Genomic DNA, 7,987 nt, shown 5'->3' on the forward strand with positions numbered 1-7,987 from the left:
GGGATTTCGCAGTTTCGGCGAATACTTGAAAAAAAGACAAAAAATAAAAAGGGCTGGGCAAAAGGAGTCTGACATAAAGAATCAGGAGGATTGCTCCCACTTCAAAATGGGAAGTTATCTTGGGTCAAATTGCCAAAATGGCGCTAAGTCATCTGGAGGAGTCATGATGCATCATGACTTACATATGGATATGTGAATGATTTATATATATATATATATATATATATATATATATATATATATATATATATATATATATATATATATATATACATATCTGTATTATTAGTGAAAAGTTAATTCTCTTTACTTATTAATAGAATCAGTTTGATACTGGTGAAGAGCTATTCAATTGGTCTTACTTACTTGCATTTTTTATTGATGCTAATTTTTGGGGGGGATTGTCCAGACTACGTATGATTGCTAATGAAATACAGATTCTGAGCAAATATCTTTAATACCTCGTTAAAAAAAATTTGCTCCTTGCTAAAATATTATATTTCCGGTAAATGCCATTTGCCTGTTGATGAAATGTTTTACTAAATGATACTGAGTTGCTGCCTTGCTTTTCGATAAATGTTTTTTGGGTATTAGTGAAGAGCTTTCATCAGCAGTCAAATGGCATTTACCGGAAATATAATATTTTACCAAGAAGCAAAATCTTGTTTACGAGGCGTTAAAGATATTTGCTCAGAATCGGTATTTCATTAGCAATCAAATGGAGTCTGACAATCCAAAAAAAAAATTAACAGAAAAAAAAGCAAGTAAATAAGACAAATTGAATAACTCTTCACCAGTATCAAACAGAATTCTATTAATGAGTAAAGAGAATTAGCTCTTCGCCAATATTAAACATCATTTCACTAGTAATCAAACAGCATTCTACTAGGAGTCAAATAGCATTTCAGTAGCACTCCAGCAAAATCTCGCAAGCAACCACATCAACTGCTAACGTGCAGTTAGCCAATTTCTAAATCAAGTTCTGCACTCTCCATAATTATTTTCGCAAGAATTCTAAACTGAATTATCTATTTCGGAAAATATAATGAAAACATGTTATTCATTTTCCGTCATCTTACAAAATTAATTTGTTTTTCATCGATTACGATTGAATTTGGGTTGGGAACTCGCCTGTATCTCACGCTACGTACATTGCACATGAAACATGAACTCTTGGCTCACTGGTAATATTTGCCCAAAATGTATGTGTGAACCACAAAAATTAGTTAGTGGACGAAAAGGTTTCGTGAATATAATATATATATATATATATATATATATATATATATATATATATATATATATATATATATATATATATATATATATATTAATATGAATAACTTGATCACTAAGTATATAAAACGTGATGCTACGTATAAATAAAGGTTTTTGCCATGAAGGAAAAAAAAGGAATAGCGACATAGCCAAGCACTTTCGGTCTAGTTCGACCCTCCTTTTACGAACGAACGAAAATAAGAGCAATAAAGGACTCTCTTCAAAAAACATAACCCTGTAAGACAAACGCGAAAGAGTAAGCCCTTGTCCTTCTCCTTCTCTTTGCAACAGTAGTTATAAATATGTCTTGTGTTCCCAGAAATTTATATTCTCCATAGAGCCAAGATAAACGGTACTCTCTCCTCGAAGTCTTTAAAATGCAAATATCCACCAGAATGTGAATGTGACGGAGAGACAGAACGGCTGAGTCCCTCATTTTTGGTTTTTTTTTTTTTTTTCGAAGGTGTGAGGAGAAGTAACAATTGGTCTCTCTCTCTCTCTCTCTCTCTCTCTCTCCTCTCTCTCTCTCTCTCTCTCTCTCTAACTTTAACTCTCTCTCTACCTGACCCTCCATCTCATATATATATATATATATATTATATATATATATATATATATATATATATATATATATATATATATATATTAGTCATATTACAGTGTTTGGTTATGTGATGCAAAATGCTTTTAGTTAAGATAGATATAGACGGGTATAAAAAAAAATGTAATACACGTTTAATAAAAGGTGACCACAAAGTAGGTTTCGTGAACTTTGAGTTTTCACTACATATCATGTAATGCTTTCGTGACAGTCTTATCTTACAAAACACCAAAATAGCTTTAATTACTCTCACTATCATACCGGAAAAAAGGGCAGTGTCGGTGTGCTTTACAGTATTAAAATCAAAATAGGCCCAGGGGTTTCTGAAAGTCATGCCTGTTGTATACGAGAGCAGACTTTAGCTTCACCACTCTCAGTCATTATGAAGGCCCGTTTGCAGTTTGTTTATTCTAATTTTTCATAAGGAAAAAAAAGTATATATGTGCATACTAAAAGGTAATGCTTACACCGTATAGAGAACCACCAAAAACTCAACAGAGCTATATATAAACTGCATAATAGCAGCAAATAGAGAATGAAGAGGGCCTTCTCTCTCTCTCTCTCTCTTCTCTCTCTCTCTCTCTCTCTCTCTCTCTCTCTCTCTCTCTCTCTTTCTCTCTCTCTCTCTCTCTCCAGTTCCTGATTACCCAAAAGAACAAAGAATATATATATATATATATATATATATATATATATATATATATATATATATATATGTAGGTGTTTACATAATAAAAATATGGAATGTTAGTCCATATATATAAAAGACTAAAACTAGAGGTCAACCAGATTGCTTGCAGGAATGTGATCGACTAGAGACGCTAAAGATGACGTATACCCTAAAGTATGTGGTCATTCATTTGTATTGAAACAGTCCAAGCTCCCTGCTTGAGACAACTACCGCGACCTATATTCAAACGGCCTACGTGATCTGTACGTGTCTCATTTGATTGTATGTTCGTATGAAACTATGTCATCTGATTGTATGTTCATATGTTCCGAACTACTGTCTGTTCCTTCATAACTTGTAACAGAGATGGTAGACAGGCAGAACAGAGTTAGCTATCGTCATTAGAAGACCTGTACCTCTTTACCTAAGCTTATCATGTAGAGAGAATAAGAATTAGCCATCATCATTGGCAGAAGCGATCAGCTATCGTCATAGAAGACTTGTACAATCATATCTGATCTTCACCATGTAAAACTTCAGAAGAATATATATATTTTTATACTTCGTGTTTTCTACAAGAACCTCCTCACCATGAGTTTAACACATCATCGTCATAAACAAGATAATCCCGACTTCGTAAGTGATCTACAAACCCAAAACACTCCATTGAAGATGGAAGTGCAATTCCAACCGACTTAGTGTAAGATTATCGCAAGTCTAACATTACCTCATAGGGCACCTTATCATACAAGGCAACAAGCCCTAATAATATATATATATATATATAATCTATATATATATATATATATATATATATATATATATATATTATATATATATATATATATATAAGAGATAGAGGGTCAGGTAGAGAGAGAGTTAAAGTTAGAGTGAGAGAGAGAGAGAGAGAGAGAGAGAGAGGAGAGAGAGAGAGAGAGAGAGAGAAACCAATTGTTACTTCTCCTCACACCTTCGAAAAAAAATGAGGGACTCAGCCGTTCTGTCTCTCCGTCACATTCACATTCTGGTGGATATTTGCATTTTAAAGACTTCTAGGAGAGAGCGCCGTTTATCTTGGCTCTGTGGAGAAAATAAATTTCTGGGAACACAATACACATTTATAACTACTGTTGCAAAGAGAAGGAGCTGTCTTTTGCGTTTGTCTTACACGGTTATGTTTTGAAGAGAGTCCTTTATTGCTCTTATTTTTTTTCGTGACATGAAAACTGAGAGTAAGAAAGAGAGAGAGAGAGAGAGAGAGAGAGAGAGAGAGAGAGAGAGAGAGAGAGAGATAGTAAACATGTCGTCGTAAGGGGTAACGAGGAAACTTCACAATATTATCAAGTTATAATTTTGTGCGAGAAAATTAACAGCATGTTTAGGGAACGCTTGGTGTTTACGTAAGAATATAACGAAACTTCTTGCAGACATATTTTCATATTTATGTTCCGTGAAAGGAAACTTGATGACAGAAATATTCTGGTTATCAATATTCCTCCGAAATTTCCCTCCTTCATCTCTCTTTCTCTCGCCATTCCCCTCTCTCCCCCCTATCCTTCCTTATCCCTCTTCCCTCATTCAAGCCTCCTCTCCCTCCCCCCTTCCCCATTTCTTTACTCTTAAGTTTTAGTGCTTGTGCTGATCTTCTTAATTCTTTTTCCTGAGAAAATCTTTTATCTAGGTGCCAAGAAGGACTTCGATACCAAATCACAAAACAGCTGAAGATCTCAACTTTTCTTTCCTAATCAGAAAACCCTAAGACTTCTTTCTTCATTCTTTCTTTGCTCGTCTTTCTCCAGGTTTGTTTGTTTGTTTGTTCTGTGGTGGCATTTATAAAGCACGCCAACGTCTATATTTTTTCTTGGCCGCTTTTTGAAACAAAATATACATAATTACCTATATAGATGTAAAATAAAAAGTCCTAATATACGGCCCAGATATTTAAAAAAAAAAAGCTCTCTCCACAAACTGATTTTATTTTTAGTATCCTTTCCTTTCATGCTTTCACTCAATTAACTTCTTGCCTCCGATGAATAATATCCTCTCCCAGGTCGCACTTTGTACAAAAAAAAGAAAAAAAAAAGGAAAACTACTTAATGACAACCATCTGGTTCATATTAACTCGGCAGGTAGCAGGAATAGTCGAGGACCAAAGGAAAAATGTTCTTTGTTCTTTTGGGAATCTCATAGATTTATTTCTATTTCAATCCAACTTCGTTCCCGGCGATGAAACTCTCGTAATCAGGAACTGCAGAGAGAGAGAGAGAGAGAGAGAGAGGGTCCGCTTTATTCTCTATTTGCTGCTGTTATGCAGTTTATATATAGCTCTGTTGAGTTTTGGTGGTTCTTTATACAGTGTAAGTATTACCTTTTAGTATGCATATACCTACTTTTTTTCCTTATGAAAAAATAGAATAAACAAACTGCAAACGGGCCTTCATAATGACTGAGAGTCATGAAGCTAAAGTCTGCTCTCGTATACAACAGGCATGACTTTCAGAAACCCCTGGGCCTATTTGATTTCAATACTGTATTGTTTTGTTTTGTTTGTATTGTGTTTTTACGTTGCATGGAACCAGTGGTTATTCAGCAACGGGACCAACGGCTTTACGTGACTTCCGAACCACGTCGAGAGTGAACTTCTGTCACCAGAAATACACATATCTGACCCCCCACCCCCCTCCCTCAGTGGAATGCCCGAGAATCGAACTTGCAGCCACCGAGGCGCCAGGCCAACACCATACCGACCACGACACTGAAGCTCTTATTTCTTTAACACTGTAAAGCAGACCGACGCTGCTATTCTTTCTGGTATGATAATGAGAGTGATTAAAGCTGTTTTGGTGTTTTGTAAGATGATAAGACTGTCACGAAAGCATTACATGATATTTAGTGAAAACTCAAAGTTCACGAAACCTACTTTGTGGTCAACTTTTATTAAACGTTTATTGCATTTCTTTTTTTATACCATCTATATCTATCTTAACTAAAAGCAATTTGCATCACATAACCAAACACTGTAATATGACTAATAAAGGCAATAAAATCAGTGGAAGACGGAAAACACTATATTTCGCCTGATACTGAATGCGATCGTCATCACTGCTTAAAAAAAAAAAAAAAAAAATTCGAATTCATTTCTTGCGACGCCAAAGAACATCCGCGCCTTCTGGACCATTTCCGATCACCTTTTTGTGTTTCGTTCCTTCGAAAACTGCAATATTTTGAATTAATTTATACAGACTTTGGCATTATGCCAAGCGCTGGGGCAACTAAGGCCATTCGGCGCTGGAACGGAAATTGACAGTAAAAGGTTTGAAAGGTGTTACAGGAGGAAAACCTCAAAGCAGTTGCACTATGAATCAATTGTTAGGAGAGGGTGGAAAGTAAGATGGAAGAAAGAGAATATGAACAGAGGTGCAGTAAAAGGAATGAAAGTAGTTGCAGCTAGGGGCCGAAGGGACGCTGCAAAGAACCTTAAGTAATGCCTACATTGCACCGAATGAGGTGCACTGAAGGCACCATCCCTCCAATCAAATGGCTGCAGATTCCTCCATGAAATAGCGTTTCCTTCCTAGAAAAGGACGCTATTCTACGAATTCTACCAGTTTGGAATGATTTTCCTACCCCTTAGAGCCAAAGATGAAATACGTCCCAACAAATAAAGTTTTTTCTTTTTTTCTTTCTTTTTTTTCACCGTAAAGAGGAGAGTTTTTAATTTTACCACAAGTCTTGCATCAGTATCACTGTGCGAACCGAGATTTCTTGAAATATACGACGATGATGGTTTTATTGGCCGAGGTTTGAGTTCATAGCAATACACTTCTCACTGGGAAAAAAAGAAGATACGAGAGAGAGAGAGAGAGAGAGATATATATATATATATATATATATATATATGTATATATATATATATATATATATATATATATATATATATATATATATATATATACACACACAATTTTGAGGACGATGCCCTGAAATACCCACATAAAAGGCAAGTCATAGACCCTTCCATGTGTATGCAGGACCTCGGTTCTCCCCCTAGCACGTATTACTGTGCCTCCTGAAACTTGTGGCTTTTGATTTAGCTCCTGTCACCCGCAACCCCCCTCACCGCCCCCGGGCATTCAGCCAACACGTTACACGTTCTACGTTCCAGGTCTCCTTCCCCCATCCCACAACGAGCGCTGCCTCCTAATAATACTCGTCCAGTAACTATAGCTACGCGGTATAAATGTTGTGGCATTTTAGTAAACAGGCTACATCAAAATGCAGATGAGCTCTTTTGTTACGTGGAGCGAAAAACCAACTGGCCATCAGTAGTCAGTACCACAATTAAGCGGCATGACGTCAGACCCCCGTTCTTTATGAAGCCGCTGGGAATGTAATTACTCGGACAGTTCAGAAACACAAAAATTCCAGGCTCACACGACGAGGCTGTTTAATGTCTTCTTCAGCGACTGCGCCATTTCCTATTCAGTTTTGAGCAACCTCTATAGTTAAAGTTTTTATCTGTGCTCTTTTCTAAAAAAAAAAAAAAATGCTGACACATTAATTCTTTATTTTTCCCTACCTTTTTTGCCCGTATTTTCCTCCAATTACACTTTTTCTCTCTCTTCGCTTGGAACTGTACTGGTATTCTTATCTTAAGCGAGAGGCAGAGGTAATTAAATTCCCCTTTACATTTCCCTTCACGCCTTCGCTAAATAATCCTTCCATTTAGTAGTGTTTATTCTCTGTTTTGAATTCAACTTTTTTCCACTTACGCTTCTCTCGGGATAGAAGGTAAATTAACATTATTTACCTTTATAATTGTGAGTATTAAAAGTAATACAGATTTCTTCCAATCAACGGTTATTCATTTTCTTACCTTTATTTTTGTTATAGAGTTTGTGGTCAGTTGTATAAATGGGATGAGTTCATTTAACCAAGATAAAAGACTTTCCAATACCTTCTGATTAAGTTGTTTAGGGATATGATACTCTCGTTTCGAAACATCCTCTAACATTCTGCATACCGGATCCCCTTGCTTCACGAGTTCCTCATTGGACGAATAGGTTACGTAATCGCCTATCATTCTGGTAGCCTGAGTTCGCTGCCAGCTGCCGCCAGTGTGAATCAGAGATATTTATTTCTGGTGAAGTGGTGATATCAGACTAGTTTGTTTGTTAGCCTGTCTCAAGCAACAAACAAAACATACAACGGAAAACTCAGTTCACAACGACGTAACTATGTCGAAGGAGAAGGAACCACTAATTACGATAAATATGTAAATTATAAATACGAATTGGCTCGTTTGAACGTTAAGCCGTTTTTACCTGAATAAATTTGATAAAAAAGAGGAGGTTTATGTTAATTTTGTATCTGATAAACTTATATATTACTGGAAATTTTATTTTTTAAGTGAAACAAAAATCATTGACTCAGATTCT

This window comes from Macrobrachium nipponense, chromosome 14 (assembly GCF_015104395.2).
Source record: "Macrobrachium nipponense isolate FS-2020 chromosome 14, ASM1510439v2, whole genome shotgun sequence".
NCBI lineage: Eukaryota > Metazoa > Arthropoda > Malacostraca > Decapoda > Palaemonidae > Macrobrachium > Macrobrachium nipponense.